Genomic DNA, 15,078 nt, shown 5'->3' with positions numbered 1-15,078 from the left:
TATAAAGGAAATAGACAACAAAGCAGCTCTAGAGAGGGGCAGCAAAGTCAAAGCTGTTTCTCTGATGAGACCAATACAATGACAGTTTTGACAGCTCCTAAAGAGAGTGAAATAAATAAACCTATGAAAGAAAAAGAGGACATGACTGGAGGTACTACAGATATTTTATAATAAGAACCAATAAATCTGAAAACTTAGAAGAAATAAGCAGTTTCCTAGGATCATATAACTTATAGAGTTATCAGAAGAGGAAGAGAAACTAAATAGAGGAGTTATTATTAAAGAAATAGCATCAGCAGCTAGAGGTCCAGGAGCCAACACTGTCCCAGACTGCTTTGTACGTGAAGTCTGATAGTCCAGGAATTGACCAATCACTTTAGTATACACCCTTCAAGAGAAAGAATGAAAGGGAAATGTGCCCCCCCAATTATTCTGTAAGGTTCATATAATACTCCTGAAATCAAAACCAATAAAGGTCAATCACAAAAAATGGGAAGTATTTGCCAATCTTACATACATAAATGCAAAGGTTAAGAACAGAATATTAGCGAGTCAAGTTCCGCAATGTAAAAAGTCCACTATGACTAAACTGGGTTTCTCCAAGGAATGCAAAAAGATTCTAGTATTAGAAAACTATCACTTCAATTCATCATATTAGCAAATCAAGATAAAAGAATATGTCGATAGAAGTAGATGAGGAGGGCCCAGAGCGATGGCTCAGTAGCTAAATTCTCACCTCTACATTCTGGGATCCCATATGGGCGCCGGTTTGTGTCCTGGATGCTCCACTTCCCATCCAGCTCCCTGACTGTGGCCTGGGAAAGCAGTAGAAGATGGCCCAAAGACTTGGGACCCTGCACCCATATGGGAGACCTGGAGGAAGCTCCTGGCTCCTGGCTTCAGATTGGCTCAGCTCCAGCCATTGCGGCACTTAGGGAGTAAACCAGTGGACAGATCTTTCTCTCTGTCTGTCCTTCTCTCTGCAAATCTCCCTTTCCAATAAAAATAAAATTAAAATAACTCTATTTTTTTTAAAAAAAAAAAAGAGATGTAGATATGGAAAATGCATTTAATAGAAGGGCTTCAACACCAATTGATTCTTAAAATGTTGTAGGAGGTGTAAAAAGGAAGAACCTCCTTTGTCTGATGAAGAGCATCTAGTGGAAATCCAAGCTTATAAAGTCGTGTTGGTGAACTTTTAGAAGTTTAATCCATTTAAATAGTAAGTTATTCTTTTTTGGTATATGGTTTGTTGTTTTCCATGCTTTTTATTTTAAGCAGTGAACATCCTGTAGGTAAATCTATGAGTTCTTGTCACACCATTTTGTTAGGATGAATTCCAAGAAGTAGAACTGTTCAGCTCAAGATTTTGCATCCTATACTTTTATCACATATCCCAAAATTTCTATTCAGGAACATTGCATAAACCTTCAGTACTTCCAAGTAATTCCCGAACATCCTTTTTTAAATCATTCTATCCACCCAATCTATACATTTTGAACATTATGGTATGCTAACCTCTCTGCTAGCAGTTGCACACTGACGAACATAACTGGGGTTTGTGCCCTGTAGAACCAATAAACTAGCTTTGAGGTTATCTGCATATAGATTCTGTACAAAGCTGCAAGCTTGTGACTTCACTCATTTTTCTGAATATTCAGATTAATTTGCCAGAAAGCAGGATTTGGGGTATTCGGTATCGGAAGTATAAATGGGGCCAATAAACCAGACCTCATTAAGTAACTGTTTTCTAAACCGACATTAAACAAATTGTGAGAAAGCACACGTGTAATAAGATGGGAAAGAAAGAACAGAGTATCTGAAAATACATCAGTCCCAGTACAAATGAAGTGCATGATTGTCTTCCATGCCCATGAAAAGGAGGTTTGTGCCATGTGAGAGAATACCAAGGGGCACAGGCTGCTGACTACATGATATGCCCAGCTGTGTTTTAAGCAGGACCTGCAAGGGTAATAATACGCTAATATGTAATAGATTCTCAGATTATGCTAATTTAGCTAAGGCTTGAGTTTAGTACTTCTGATATGTGCTAAGAATAGAATAAAACTTGTCCCTGGTTAGTTACCCCTTAAGAAAGAAAACTTCAATGCCAGCTAACATTCCCAACAGCAACTCTTCAGAAAAGAATCAGAAACTCAGAGATAAGCAGATTGTGGGCTAGCCCCAGTTTCTGCATCGTTCCTTCCAAATCGGTACTGGAAAGACCACCTGACTAGGAAAAACATAGACATAAGCAGAGAACCAAAACCTGAACAACAGCAAGAGAGGCCAACACCGCCTTCAAGTGTGGAGGAAAACCACATTCCAGTATTAGCAGCCAGAGCAGAAACAGTTCTGCCTGCACTTCCTTCCTGTTGCTTAGGGTCCTTCCTCGTGTCATACAACAAGGTGCTAGCAGGGTAAAGATATTGAGGAAGGGGCTAGGATAGCTAGTTACTCTCCTGTTGGTCACTGTCTTCTCCATCTCCTGTACCTCCAAAGCCCCAGGATGGAGAAAGGACAACCTACAGAGATGGTCTCTTGCCACGGTTGTTTCATTCTACAAAGTTGGAGATGAACTCCTGACAGAGGGGTTGCTCACAGGAATGCAATTGGATGGTAATACATTTGGTGGTGATAAGGATTTTCTCCACCTTGAAACTGATCCCTTCCCAGTTCCTTAAAACCACTAAAGAACCACACAAGTGTGTGGGACCTCTTGTTGACATTGCCGGACAAGACTGACCCAAGGAAAACATGACCTCATGAGCCAAAATAGTAAGATGCCCAATTAATACAACCTCTATAAAAAACAAACAAACAAACACTGGGCACAGATCCCATGAAGTGAAATCATCGGAACTGACAGATAATTTAAAATTGGAGTAATTGATATTCTTAAATAGAGAAGAATATTAGAATCTAAAGCAGATAAAATAAGACATAAAAAGAACCAGATGGAAATATCACATTTCTTAAAATGTGAGGAGCAGACTTTTGGCCTAGCTGTGAAGACATTCGCTTCCTCCATTGCAGCACCTGAGTTTGATTTTTGGCTCTGGCTTCAGCTCCTGACCCCAGATGTTCCACCAGCATAGACTCTGGGAGGCAGTATTAATGACATAAGTAATTGGGCTCCCATTGCCTACGTAAGAGACCAGGACTGTATTCCAAACCCCCAGCCTCACACCAAAGCCCAAACCAAACAGCTATGGGCTTTTGGAGAACAAACAAACGCATGGAAGCACTGTCTCTCTAACCCAAATAAATTTCCAAAAACGTTTGCCTAATTTTGAGTCAGAGAAAGATAAGCCTCTTAGAGCCTACCAGGTACTCTGAATTTGTCAAATAATAGAAACAAAACAAAACAAAAAATCATAAGAAAGAGACTAAATTCCTCAGAATTTAATTTGCACTGAAATGTATTTTTACTTGCCATCCTTTAGATAAAAAAGCATTAATTTATTTTTTTAATCCATTCCTTCTGATTACTGGAGTTCTAGGTTCTTTCTTATGAAAGCACTCCCAAAATGTATGGATCAGAACTTACAGTTTCTACTACTGTTTCTTTAATTCTGAGCCAAAAGTGAAAGACATCCAGCAAAGCAATACAAATTAAGAATCCTTCTATATTTAAACGTATTTTTGCCAAATTTTACAGTTGGCTGACTCACAAGTAATTTAGTTGCGTTTTCCAAATAGCTCAATTTTATCCAGTCTTTCTACATATTGACTTATTTCTTTGAAAAGTATCAACTCCCTTGCATACACATACTTAATAAGTCTCCATGGTGGAAATACACAAATACAAATACTGCATTAAAGTAGACTTGAACAGGTTTTGGAATGAGTGTAGTTGGCTCTACTTAAACATGCAATTCATGGATTAGAAGTATTACTTGTGCACACTGCTGAACAGCCTAGCAGCCCCCAGCATGTAACATACAGAAGGTGCTTGCATGCCTGTCTAACATGGGGGTGGAGCTTTTGTCCACAGATCAACACTATAGTATTTAGTGCATCTTTCTAGTACACATCTTTTTAGTGCATGGCAATGAGACAGTCTCCCTCTATATGTAGTTGATTCATTTTTGCATATAGTCTTTGAAAGTCATAAATACAACACACAACCCAAGAATCTTGAGAGATATCTAGGGGTAACTTTGAAATCTCAAGGACTTCTAAAAGTTTATGAAAAACAGAATGAAAAGATAAACTTTGATGCTAAAAAAAAACCCAGACAGCATTACAGCAAAAAAATTGTTTTTTTTTTAAAATGTAGTTTTATATCTATAAAACCAATGATTAAGAATGAAGTACGACTGTAATTTTAATGATATGTGGTTAACTTAAAATTCACTGTAATAAGTGACCTGGGTCATCTTTTCATTTTGTAATTACTGTTAGCCCTTGCCCGCATTCCTGCTGGGCTAGGCTCTTTTTGCTTGTTGACTATTTAGTGGAGCAGTAACCCTTTGACAATGTAAATTAAAAATATGCAATGTCAAAAATCAGAGAGAAGCAGAGGGAGAAAGGGGAGTATCATTGCACTCTATTGTATCTGTAGCCTACGCTGAATACACTCTCTTGGTATTTCTGCCACATTAGCTTGAGAACTGATGAGAACTGTGTTGTGTTAGCTATCATGCATTTTGGGAACACCCTGAGAAACTAATGTATTAATACATTGCTTGGAAAAACTAAAATGAACAGTTTGCTGCCACAAATAGAAACGCAGGCATAGCTTTTTCAAAACACACATCTTCTATGAACTTTCGGAAGAACACTTGTACCTAAACAGTTTGGAACAAAAGTGAAGTTGGTAAGTCAAAGATGGAGCTCTCATTCAGAATTGATTTATACATGCATGACTTTTATGTGAAAATATAACTGCTTTCCTTGGAAACCAAAAGAAATACATTCTCATACTGTAATAACTCATAATTTTTTGACATTTTGCCTATACTGTCAATGGTGTACAGCAGTTTGGATACCAGCAGGTTCTATGGAGGGGAGCTTTATAAATCTTCCTGGAAAAAAAACACTCCATGCAGTTACTAAGTGTAAAGTAAGAATTTTCTGGAATTCAACATAGCATCAACATCTACATTTGCTGTGTTTTAGCTGTTCATTAGAGAGGAACAAATCAAGCAAACTTAATTTTCATCATCTGTTGAGTTATTGATATCTGTGCTTTCAGAAAAATCGCTTGATAGCCATTCTCCAGCTGAATGGCATTATTCAAATGGCATATTTTTATCTTTTATTTTCAGTGATCTCTCAGATTATAAAGACCATTTCACACTCTCCAGTTTCTTATCGCTTTCAACAGAATCAATGTTCTCCTCACAGCATTAAGCCAGCTATTGAATGTCTCTCCTGTTTGTCCAGGATTCAAATCTGGAATCTGAAATCTACCGCCTAACGAACATTGTGTTTAACCTTTTCATGTGGCTTTTGATTTATTTTTGTCAGCAAGACTAGTTCGCTTTATAAACACTGAAAGAACAAAATTTTAAGAGTTTAAATATCACTATTTACATTTAGTATTGAGAGTTATATAAATTTGTGAGACTTAATATCATATTTAGATATACAAGAATATCAACTGTGCCTCTTTAATTTCAATAGAATGAAATATCTGCCTCCATAAATTACCCCGAAGATCACCCCAAAGCAAAAGGAAAAGCTGATCAGGTAGTTTGGCCTAGTTAAACAGCAAGTGAGTTTAATCAGCTATCATATTTGCCTTTCTCATATCATATATCTTGAATAAGACAGATGCACTAACAAACTACCACATTAGGATGTTAGGAATAAGATAACATGAAACAAAGAAATTCTTGAAAGTCTTCAGGTTGGTTAAACAACCCAATGTTATTTCATAGAAGTGTTTCAACATCTGACTCTACAATCCTGGACTCAAAGCTTGATTGAAGGAATACTGGTCTGATACTCTTCTTTCCCAGTTGTCCTGATGAGCGAATGCTTTTCATTGTGAAGTAGCTGATTATAAACCAACACTAAACAATATTCTCAATTTTAAGTATTTTAGTTTACAACACCTTCTTCAAGGAAATGAGTTAGCATGCACAAATCAAACATAGCTGGTTATAGATAGGGCTCGATATTCTCTTTGTTTCTAGTGTTAAGTCTTCATGCAGAAAAAAAAAAACAAAAACACACATTTTGATTGATTGTCATTCGGAGACTGAAAAAACTAAGCCTATTAGTTTCAATTCATAGCCTTAAAAAATGACATCATTACTAGTCTTAATTTGTACATATTTGTATTCCCTAAAATATGTGTGTTGAAGCGCTGGTCCTCAGCATGATGGTGTTTGGAGGTGGGACTTTTGGAGCCCTGATAATGGGACAGTGTTCTGAGAAGAGGACTTGCTTCCTCTTGGCTCTTCTCCACCATGTGAGGACAAAATGGGAAGAAAGCTGTCAACAAGCCAGGAACTATGCCCTGATCAGACACTCAGGTCTACCGGGGGACGAGGAAGCTACACATATACATACATCTTCCTCCCCACAGTTTCCTTGTAAGCTGAAAATTGCTGTTTTAAAAAAAACTCTTTCCAGACTGTTGTCAAATGGGTGCCAGTTTGAGCCCTGCCTGCTCTCCTTCCAATCTAGCTAGCTCCCTGCTAATATGCCTGGAAAGTGGTGAAAGGTGGTCCAAGTCCATGGGATTTTGATCTCATGTAGGAGATGCAGACGAAGCCCTGTGATGGCTTCAGCTTGGTCCAGCTCAGGCTGTGTGGCCATTTGGAGAGTGGACCAACCAGTGAAAGATCTCTCTCTCTCTCTCCCTCTCTCTCTCTCTCTCTCTCTGTCTCTCTCTCTCTCTCCATAGCTCCCTATCTCTATAACTCTGCCTTTCAAATATATAAAGTAAACCTTTATTTTTTAAACACACACAAATGGTTAAGAAAGGATAAGAGTAGCTAAATGAAAAAAAAGTTAAAAAGAAATTGTAAACTTAAAAAAAAAATTTATAAAGTTTCACAGCAGTGCCTAACATTGATATTGGTGGGTTTTTTTGACTCATTCATTAAGGGAATTTTTAAAACTGAGCTTCAATTTCTGCACAGAAAGTATGCTATTTCAAGTAGGTAACTCTCTTTGACATTAATGGACAAAATCATTGAGAAGCTAACTTTTTTTTTTTGAAGTAGTACTTAGATTTACTGAGAAGATCCTCTGGAAAATACTTACTGTCATCATTCGCTGTCCCTGGCCTCTGCAGAGATTGTAGCCTCCAGGCCTGTACACCCACCTTCAAAGCCCAGCGACACTTTTGCTTTCGTGACCAACAAGACTGCCGGATGAAAAGTGGCAGTTTCTGCTGAAAATGTAGAATTGCCCCAACTGCCACTATTCTGATCAAAATCCCTCAGTGAATGGCATTAAGCAGGGTGAAAAGAACCCATACCCTCTGCGACTTATTTCCTATGAACTGAGGAAATGCAAATAGAAGCGAGAGAGGGGAGTGGTGGTTAGCATGACAGTTACCTCCTGATTGGGAAGCTCCAGGGTTCAAATCCCAGCTTCGGTTCTGTGGTTCCAGCTTTGGAGTGACGCACGTCCTCTAAGGCGGCAGGTAACGCCTCAGCAGATCTGGATGGAGCTCCTGGCTCCTGGATGTGGCCGCAGGACACTTGGACAGGATCCAGCGGATGCACATCCTCATTCCTTCCTCTCTCTGTCCCCTACCCCCTAACTGAAACAGAAAGTTATAGAGATTCTCTAACAGTTGCCTTGCCAACACTGGCTTGTTGGGAAGCACTGAGGTTTCTGCCTTTGGCAGTGTTCAGGTAGGGCTGGGCGGTCTCCTGATGAGAGCTGGGTTATTTAAGAACTGTATAGATGACTGGGCTGTATACATTACAAGATGGCTCTAGCCTTGAAATCTTGTGATTCTAAACAGTGTGTGTGTTTAAATTAATCAAGAGAGATCTAAGACCAATCTTCTTTCAGGATCAATAATATTTTTCTGAATTCTATCCTAACATGTACTCTGTGGAGTTGTAGATAAGAAGCTACTCTTAATTTAAGAGTACATTAACTTAAATGCAGTCTTACCAAAGCCCCCAACAAACTCCAGAAATTAGAACACTTTTATCAGTGTTTACTGGCTAAGGTCATTAGGCAAATTCAGGGGAAATTCCCTTTCCCTAAAATTATAAACTCAAGGATTTCAAGAAAATCTACCTTCAGTGTTTGCTCAGTGTTTTTCCAGTTTAATGAAGCTCAATTCCTTGTAGTTGTAACCACATTTATTTCTTGTATTAACTTTACTTGCTTAATGAGGACTATTCATCTTCCTAAAATGTGTTTTTCTTGTATTTGCCTAGGCTGTGCTTTTGAAAAGCTCATGGTCTTAAAATGTAAAATAAAATTGTAAAGAAGACAATTAAATGTAATGGGTGAGATGGGTCTGGGTGGCAGATGGAGTGATTTAGAGAACTGCAGATCTCTGAAACAAAAAAGCAGCCCTCTAAACACAGGGGGGACACGTCCTGTCTCAGGGCTTGGACGGATCCAAACTGCTGGGAGAGTCTGATCTCAGATTTGCAGCTCCCCACCAGCCAGTGGGGCAGAGACAGAGCATCCTCACAAGGTAAAACATGTCTTAAGTATACGTATATAACCCGTATGTACAGTTTCTCTATGTAGGAAGGCACTTCATAGTCATTATTTTATGAGCACAGGGAAAGGCACAGCATACCACAGAAAGAAAATCTTGGACAAAGCTCGAGTGGACAGTTATTTCCAAGGAGATTTGCCTTGAAATTATGAATAAATACCAAAGCACTGCTTTTACTCCTGGGGGCTTTTGGAGGATTGGAGGCTGGAAGATGAGCTTGCGTGGGTGGGTGGTGATAGACAGTTGGGCGAAGATGACTGAATCTCTCTACATATCACCCTTGAGTGTGACCACTCAAATGGAGCAGTCAGTAAAGTCCCTCACTCGAAAACATTCCCAGTAAAATTTTCTTCACTTGAAAACCATGTGATCAGGATCATAAACATGTTCTCTGAGACCCAGAGTTTTTCCAATGAAGAACTAATGTATAAAGAACAGATGTATTAAATACATCCATATGTTCTGCAGACTCAGATTATTACAGATATATACCACTGCTGCTCTGAAGAAGCATCCAGTGGTCCACACCCTCAGTCTCCTTCACCAGGAAGACCCTGTCCTAGCTGCCATGGTGTGGGCCTTGGCTAAAACTCCAGATCAGTTGGTGTGCCTCCTTGTGTGTCTCACATGGGCAAGTCATACAACATATGAACTGTAGTTTATTCAACTGTAAAATGGGAATGCTATTATCAATACATGGCTTGCTCTGTTTTATATCACAAATTGATTTAAAAAGTCAGTAAAAGCATGTCACTTGTTTCCTAGTCCAAGTTAGACTCTAGTAAGTCGGAATCTCACTGATTGTGTTGCTGTTTTGCCAGTAGTAATGACAATATCATTACAATGTCCTGGTTCCGGATAGATCTGCAAGGATTTCCCTTTTCCTGCATTAGACTGTCTTCTGCTCTACAGTCATCCGTCATCTTTGAACATGACCTTGACTGGTACAAAAGCCTTCAAGAGAAGAAAGTTATGCTCCAGTGATGAAAGTCTTCTTCTAATTCATCTCCCGCTGGGATTAGTAGGCTCAATTCAGACAAAATACCTGAGGATTTAGGACTAAGAAAATAATAAAATCAAGGAAAACCTATGTATTCACAATAGAATGTATTACAGTCTTGGTTCACTAATTCCCCATTACCAGAATAGAGATTATTCACCTATTCCTACCTTAAAAATACATATAGTTTTAGAGATACTCAATGGCACTTAATTGTATACAAACATAAAATCAGAAATGTAATTTATTAAATGCTCCCAGCTAAAATTACTAAAGACATGGTGAGCATTCAGCCCAGTAGTAAAAATATCAGTTGAGGTGTCTACATCCTATGTGGGAGTACCTAGGTTTGAAATCCCAATTCAAGTTTCCTGTTAGTGTGCACCTGTGGCGGTATCCCATGATGGCCCAAGTGCTTCACTATCTGGTACCTACAGGGAGAGCCATACTGAGTCCCAGCCCTTGGCTTGTTCTCACTTAGTCCAGCTATTCCAGTTCGGTGAATGAATCAACCAGTGGAGCTTTCTCTGTCCCCACCTCCCCACCCCAACTGTCTTCTCCCTTCCTCTCACATAGAGTAATTATGTAAACAAAAAATACAAAGCAAAATTATGTTTCAGATAAAATTCTAGAGAAAATAAAAGGGGGAGGACACTACAGCACATCCAATACATGCCTTGGGAAACCTACATGGGAGAACCAGTTCAAGTCCCAGCTTCTGAGCTCTGTTAATGTGCCTAGAACACAGTGGAAAATGGCCCAATGACATGAGTGACTACCAAACATGGGGGAGACATGCATGGAATTCCTGGTTCTAGCCTTCAGCCTGGTCCAGCCCTGGCTACTGAGGAAATTTTGGGCCATTGAGTGAAAAATGCCTTTGTCACTCGCCCTTTCAAATAAAGAGCCATAGGGCCTGGCGCAATAGCATAATGGTTAAGGTCCTCGCCTTGAACGCCCCGGGATCCCATATGGGCACCGGTTCTAATCCCGGCAGCGCCACTTCCCATCCAGCTCCCTGCTTGTGGCCTTGGGAAAGCAGTCGAGGGTGGCCCAAAGCCTTGGGACCCTGTACCCATGTGGGAGACCCAAAAGAAGCTCCTGGTTCCTGGCTTCAGAATGGCTCAGCTCTGGCTGTTGCAGCCATTTGGGGAGTGAAACATCAGATGGAAGATCTTCCTCTCTGTCTCTCCTCATCTCTGTACATTTGCTTTCCAATAAAATAAATACATCTAAAAAAAACCAAACAAATAAATAGCAATATTTAAAAAAAGAAGAGAGAAAATAAGTGAACATTTTTAATCTTTCCTGTATACATACACACAATACATTTCTATAGGTTAACATCTCTGAATTTCAGTTCATTCGTGGACAACTAGATGACAGTCAATAGATTATGCCAAGCTGTAGTAAATCTAATAAAATGTTTTTGAGAAATCCATGTGAATTTAATTAGTATTAGTTAGCCAGCATATACTGACCTACTGTAGTATTTCTCCACATGAATCATAGTAATATGAAAAAATTTCATTCTTTTATGAAAACAAAAAAAAACTATAGGATAAGTAATATATTTGTTTTAAAAAACATAACTTTTTAAAACTTGGCAGTAGGAGTAGTAAGTAACTCAACATATAGTACTACATTATGCTCAGGAAATAGTTTCTACAAGTCTTGAGAACATACTGTTTGCTGGCTAGATTAAGTTGCTTACTTAACATTTGAATGTTTACTATGAAATTTCAGAGTTTTCAAACACAGATTGTTCTCTTATGCCCTTTGCTCATTTCCCCTGTCATGTTTGCACTGCCTTTTTCTCCCCTTATGAAAAGCCTTCCCAAGCAAAGGTTGTTTTTCACCTGGGCCGTATCCAAAAGCTCACGAACGCTGAATTAATGAAAACAAAATAAATGATGTTCACTGCCCTGGATAAATTCAAAATTGAGTAAAGTTGTTTGGTCTGAGCCAAGAGGAAATAAATTTGAGTTTATGTATACTGAATACGGAGTTGACTCGATTCAGATTTATTATTGTTGTTGACTTTGTAGGGAGGATTTTTTTTTTTCCTTTCCTCTGTTAACTTTCTCCAAAATTGATCAGTAAATCCATTCTCTCAGTCATCAGCTATTCCGCCGGACTGAGGCAAGGAAGCGCTCGTGGTCAGATTGGCTGCTTGTTGGCGTGGCCTGGTGTGGCTCCTTCTGAATCACACCCTTAGGAGAAATTTGTGTGAGACGCAAAATTGAAATCTCCCACAGATTTTCATTAAGTGTCTCACGAAGGGAATTATGATGAAGTCTGTTCATTCAGAGAAATATTGTTACATGATATAAATAAAGGAGTGCCAATCAGTGCTTGTGCTATGAAAGGGACCTTTGTTAAGGTCCTCACAGCCACCTAGGATTTAAAATGAGTCTATGTGACTGTCAAAGGTTTTTAAAGATGGATAGAATCTAACATTAGGAAGAATGTGGTAAAAGGGTACCGTCTGCACCGTTAGCAGATGCAAACTGGTTCATTGTTCCGGAGAGATGGATTGGTAGACAGACTGCTTCCTAGTGAAAATGACTGTTCTTAAGCAGGAGCAGCCTGTGCTAGAGCTCCTGCCAAGGCTCGCTAGTCCAGGCAGAAACGTCAGTGTGGCATCGTTTATCAGGGCAAACATCTGGAAACAACTAAGTATCTGAAAATGGATTCCTGGGAAAGCAAATATGGTGGTAGGAAGACACAATGAAATATCGTGCACCCATTAAAAATGGTGCAGTAAATGAAAATGTATTGCCATGAAAAGAAGCTTATGACATGCTTTTGGGTAGGTAAAAGTAAGTTAAATAAATGAGATGTAGGTAATATACAAATTGTACATTTACGAGTAAACAAATTGATCACTGGAAAAAATTCTACAAAGCTGTGTTGCTTTGTTCTGCTGTGTGTGTGTGTGTGTGTGTGTGTGTGTGTGTGTGTGTGTGTGTGTTCCTCTGGACTCAACTGGTTTTTAAAGAAAAGGAGAATAACAGAATTACAGCTAAAGGAAGAAGGCATTTGGAAACTGCTATATTCTACTTTAAAGGTTTCATTTGAATTTTTTCAAGCATAAAAGCAACAAACCTCTGTGACGTAATGCAGATTAACGCAGATGTCCATAAAGTTAAGCAAAAGTGATGTGTATATTTGCTAATATACTGAGATGGATTTATTCACAGGAATATCCTTTAGTCTTTCAGCTTTTTATTTTTTAAAAAATGCATTTTGAATGTCCTTCTACATTGATGCATAAAGAACTCCCTGAAATAATTTTCAGATATTTGAAAAATATTGAAATATTTGAAATATTTTTGTCGCTGTTTTTTCAAAGATTTATTTATTTATTTATTCATTCATTCATTCATTCATTTATTTATTTCTAAGGCCAAGGAAGAAAAGGTAGATTAGAGTGAAAGAGAAAGAGAGACCCGCCATACGCTATTTCACTCCACTCATGACCTCAGTGGTCAGGGCTGGGCCGGTTAAGCCGGGGGACAGGAGTTGCATCAAGCTCCCTTGTGTGGGTGTCCCCAAAATATGTCATTGGATAAATATGACATAACTCGGCTTAGCCGTTTCTTATGCTGAGAATATTTCTTTCCAGTTTTCTGCTAACACGAACAATTCCTATAACATTTCCCGAAGGAAAAAAAAATCATATACAAAATTACCACTGACTTCTTGAATAATTCATAAGTATGTCTTGTTTGCCCATTTAAATTGCTGCTGCTTCTGGAATTTATGTGGGGATAAGGAGTGAGTTAGGAATCCTTCTTTTGATTGTCTTATTTTTTTTCCCAAAATCAAATAACTTGACTCACAGTCTTGTTGAACAATCTATCTTTTTCCATTGTGTTAAACTGCCATTTCTCTCAAAATTGATATACGTGTTTGTTGCGATATAAAATAAAATATCGTAACATTAGGGAGAGGAGATTGACAAAAAATAATTTTTCACCAAGAAAAATATTTGTGCAAACAGCATGAGAGTGGATGGGGTTGCGGCTGTCAGCATCATGCTCTTACAAAAAGCAGGTTGAAATCTTGCAGGAAGTGTGGAAGCACAGATTGCAAAGAATTGACAAGCCGCCAGGACATCCAGGACCTGAAACCTCCCCAAAATACTTAATAGAACCATGTGAGTCTGAAGTGGCTGGAGGCAGGAAACAATAAAGAGAGAAATTTGTGAAATTGGGTGAGGGGACTAAGTGCAGCATAGAAAACCTAGCAAAACCAAAGCCATCGTAAAACACTCGGGAGATTGATACCTCCCTAACAACAATCACCAGGAAGGAAGGGAGAAGTCACAAATTACTGAGATGAAAGGTTAGACACCAAGACAGCGAGGGTATTATAAACAACTATGTGCCAACAAATATGAGAATACAGATGGAATGTTCTCAGTTCATACAGAAATAGATAGAAAATTTCACTGATCCTCTATCTGTTAAAATAAATCCACACTTAGAATTCTTTCAAGTGTTTATGGAGAAAAGAAGAATATGTTTTATGATACCTGAATAATATTAAACAACACAACCTGGTAAAGATTGTAATACACCATAAAGACACCTCCCCACAAAAGAAGTCCTAAATGCAGCATCACCAAATTAAATCCCCTAGTGTTTTTTAAGATAGTAATATTATAATCAAGTAAGAATTATGGCAGGAATGTAATGTTATAGGGTGCAAGCGAGATCACACCAGACATGTCTAAGGTTTTATTAAGGAGTCTTTATTAACCAAGCTTGGTGATAATAGAACATACTAGAAATAGCAGATCACAACCCCATGTGGCAATCCAACCATCATAATCCAAAGGGGAACAAATGGTCATTACCCTTAAGTCCATCCGTTAAGCTGAAGACCTATGTCCCAGCTTCCCCAACAATATAAGTTATCCTAAGAGACACGCAACGAATAACCTGGACACACTTACAAAGCTGCAAACATTCACCTTTCCCTGGCTTCTCTCCCGCATTCCACTACTGCTAGGCCTCATCGCTCCTGGAACTCCTGAGAGCACACAAACCAGAAACAACACTATTATAACTATTGCCCCATCTAAGCAGCACACAGGGACCATGCTCAAGGGCTTACCTGTCCTGGGTCAGCCAAGAGTTGAGGTGCCAGAGTAATGGAAGCACCTGGCCAGAAAGAGTGAGAGCCCCTGCTTCCTGGGCCTTTTAAAGGGGCTTTTGAGGGGAGTGGTTACACGACAATGCAATCCCATCCCCTCTCAGGTGATAGGTGAGTCACAGGTGGACAGTAGCGAATACTTATGTGTTGTGGGCTAAGGAGTTGATTAGTGTTCGTTGGGATGGGCAGGAACAGGAACTGGACTTGTAGCTAAAAACACCTAGACTAATTGGACTTATTTGCATCCAATATCCTTGCT

At 39.0% G+C, this 15,078-nt stretch overlaps 1 protein-coding gene across 1 annotated transcript in view; it reads left to right on the top strand.

Moving 5' to 3' along the window:
- The window catches only part of SLC9A9 (solute carrier family 9 member A9), a 574,162-nt gene that overhangs the window by 316,085 nt on the left and 242,999 nt on the right, over positions 1 to 15,078 (top strand). The gene's annotated exons all lie outside the window — the stretch shown is intronic.

Source organism: Ochotona princeps, chromosome 3, assembly GCF_030435755.1.
Source record: "Ochotona princeps isolate mOchPri1 chromosome 3, mOchPri1.hap1, whole genome shotgun sequence".
Classification (NCBI taxonomy): Eukaryota; Metazoa; Chordata; class Mammalia; order Lagomorpha; family Ochotonidae; genus Ochotona; species Ochotona princeps.
Note: the sequence above shows the minus strand (reverse complement) of the source record. Positions and strands in the feature narration are given on the sequence as shown.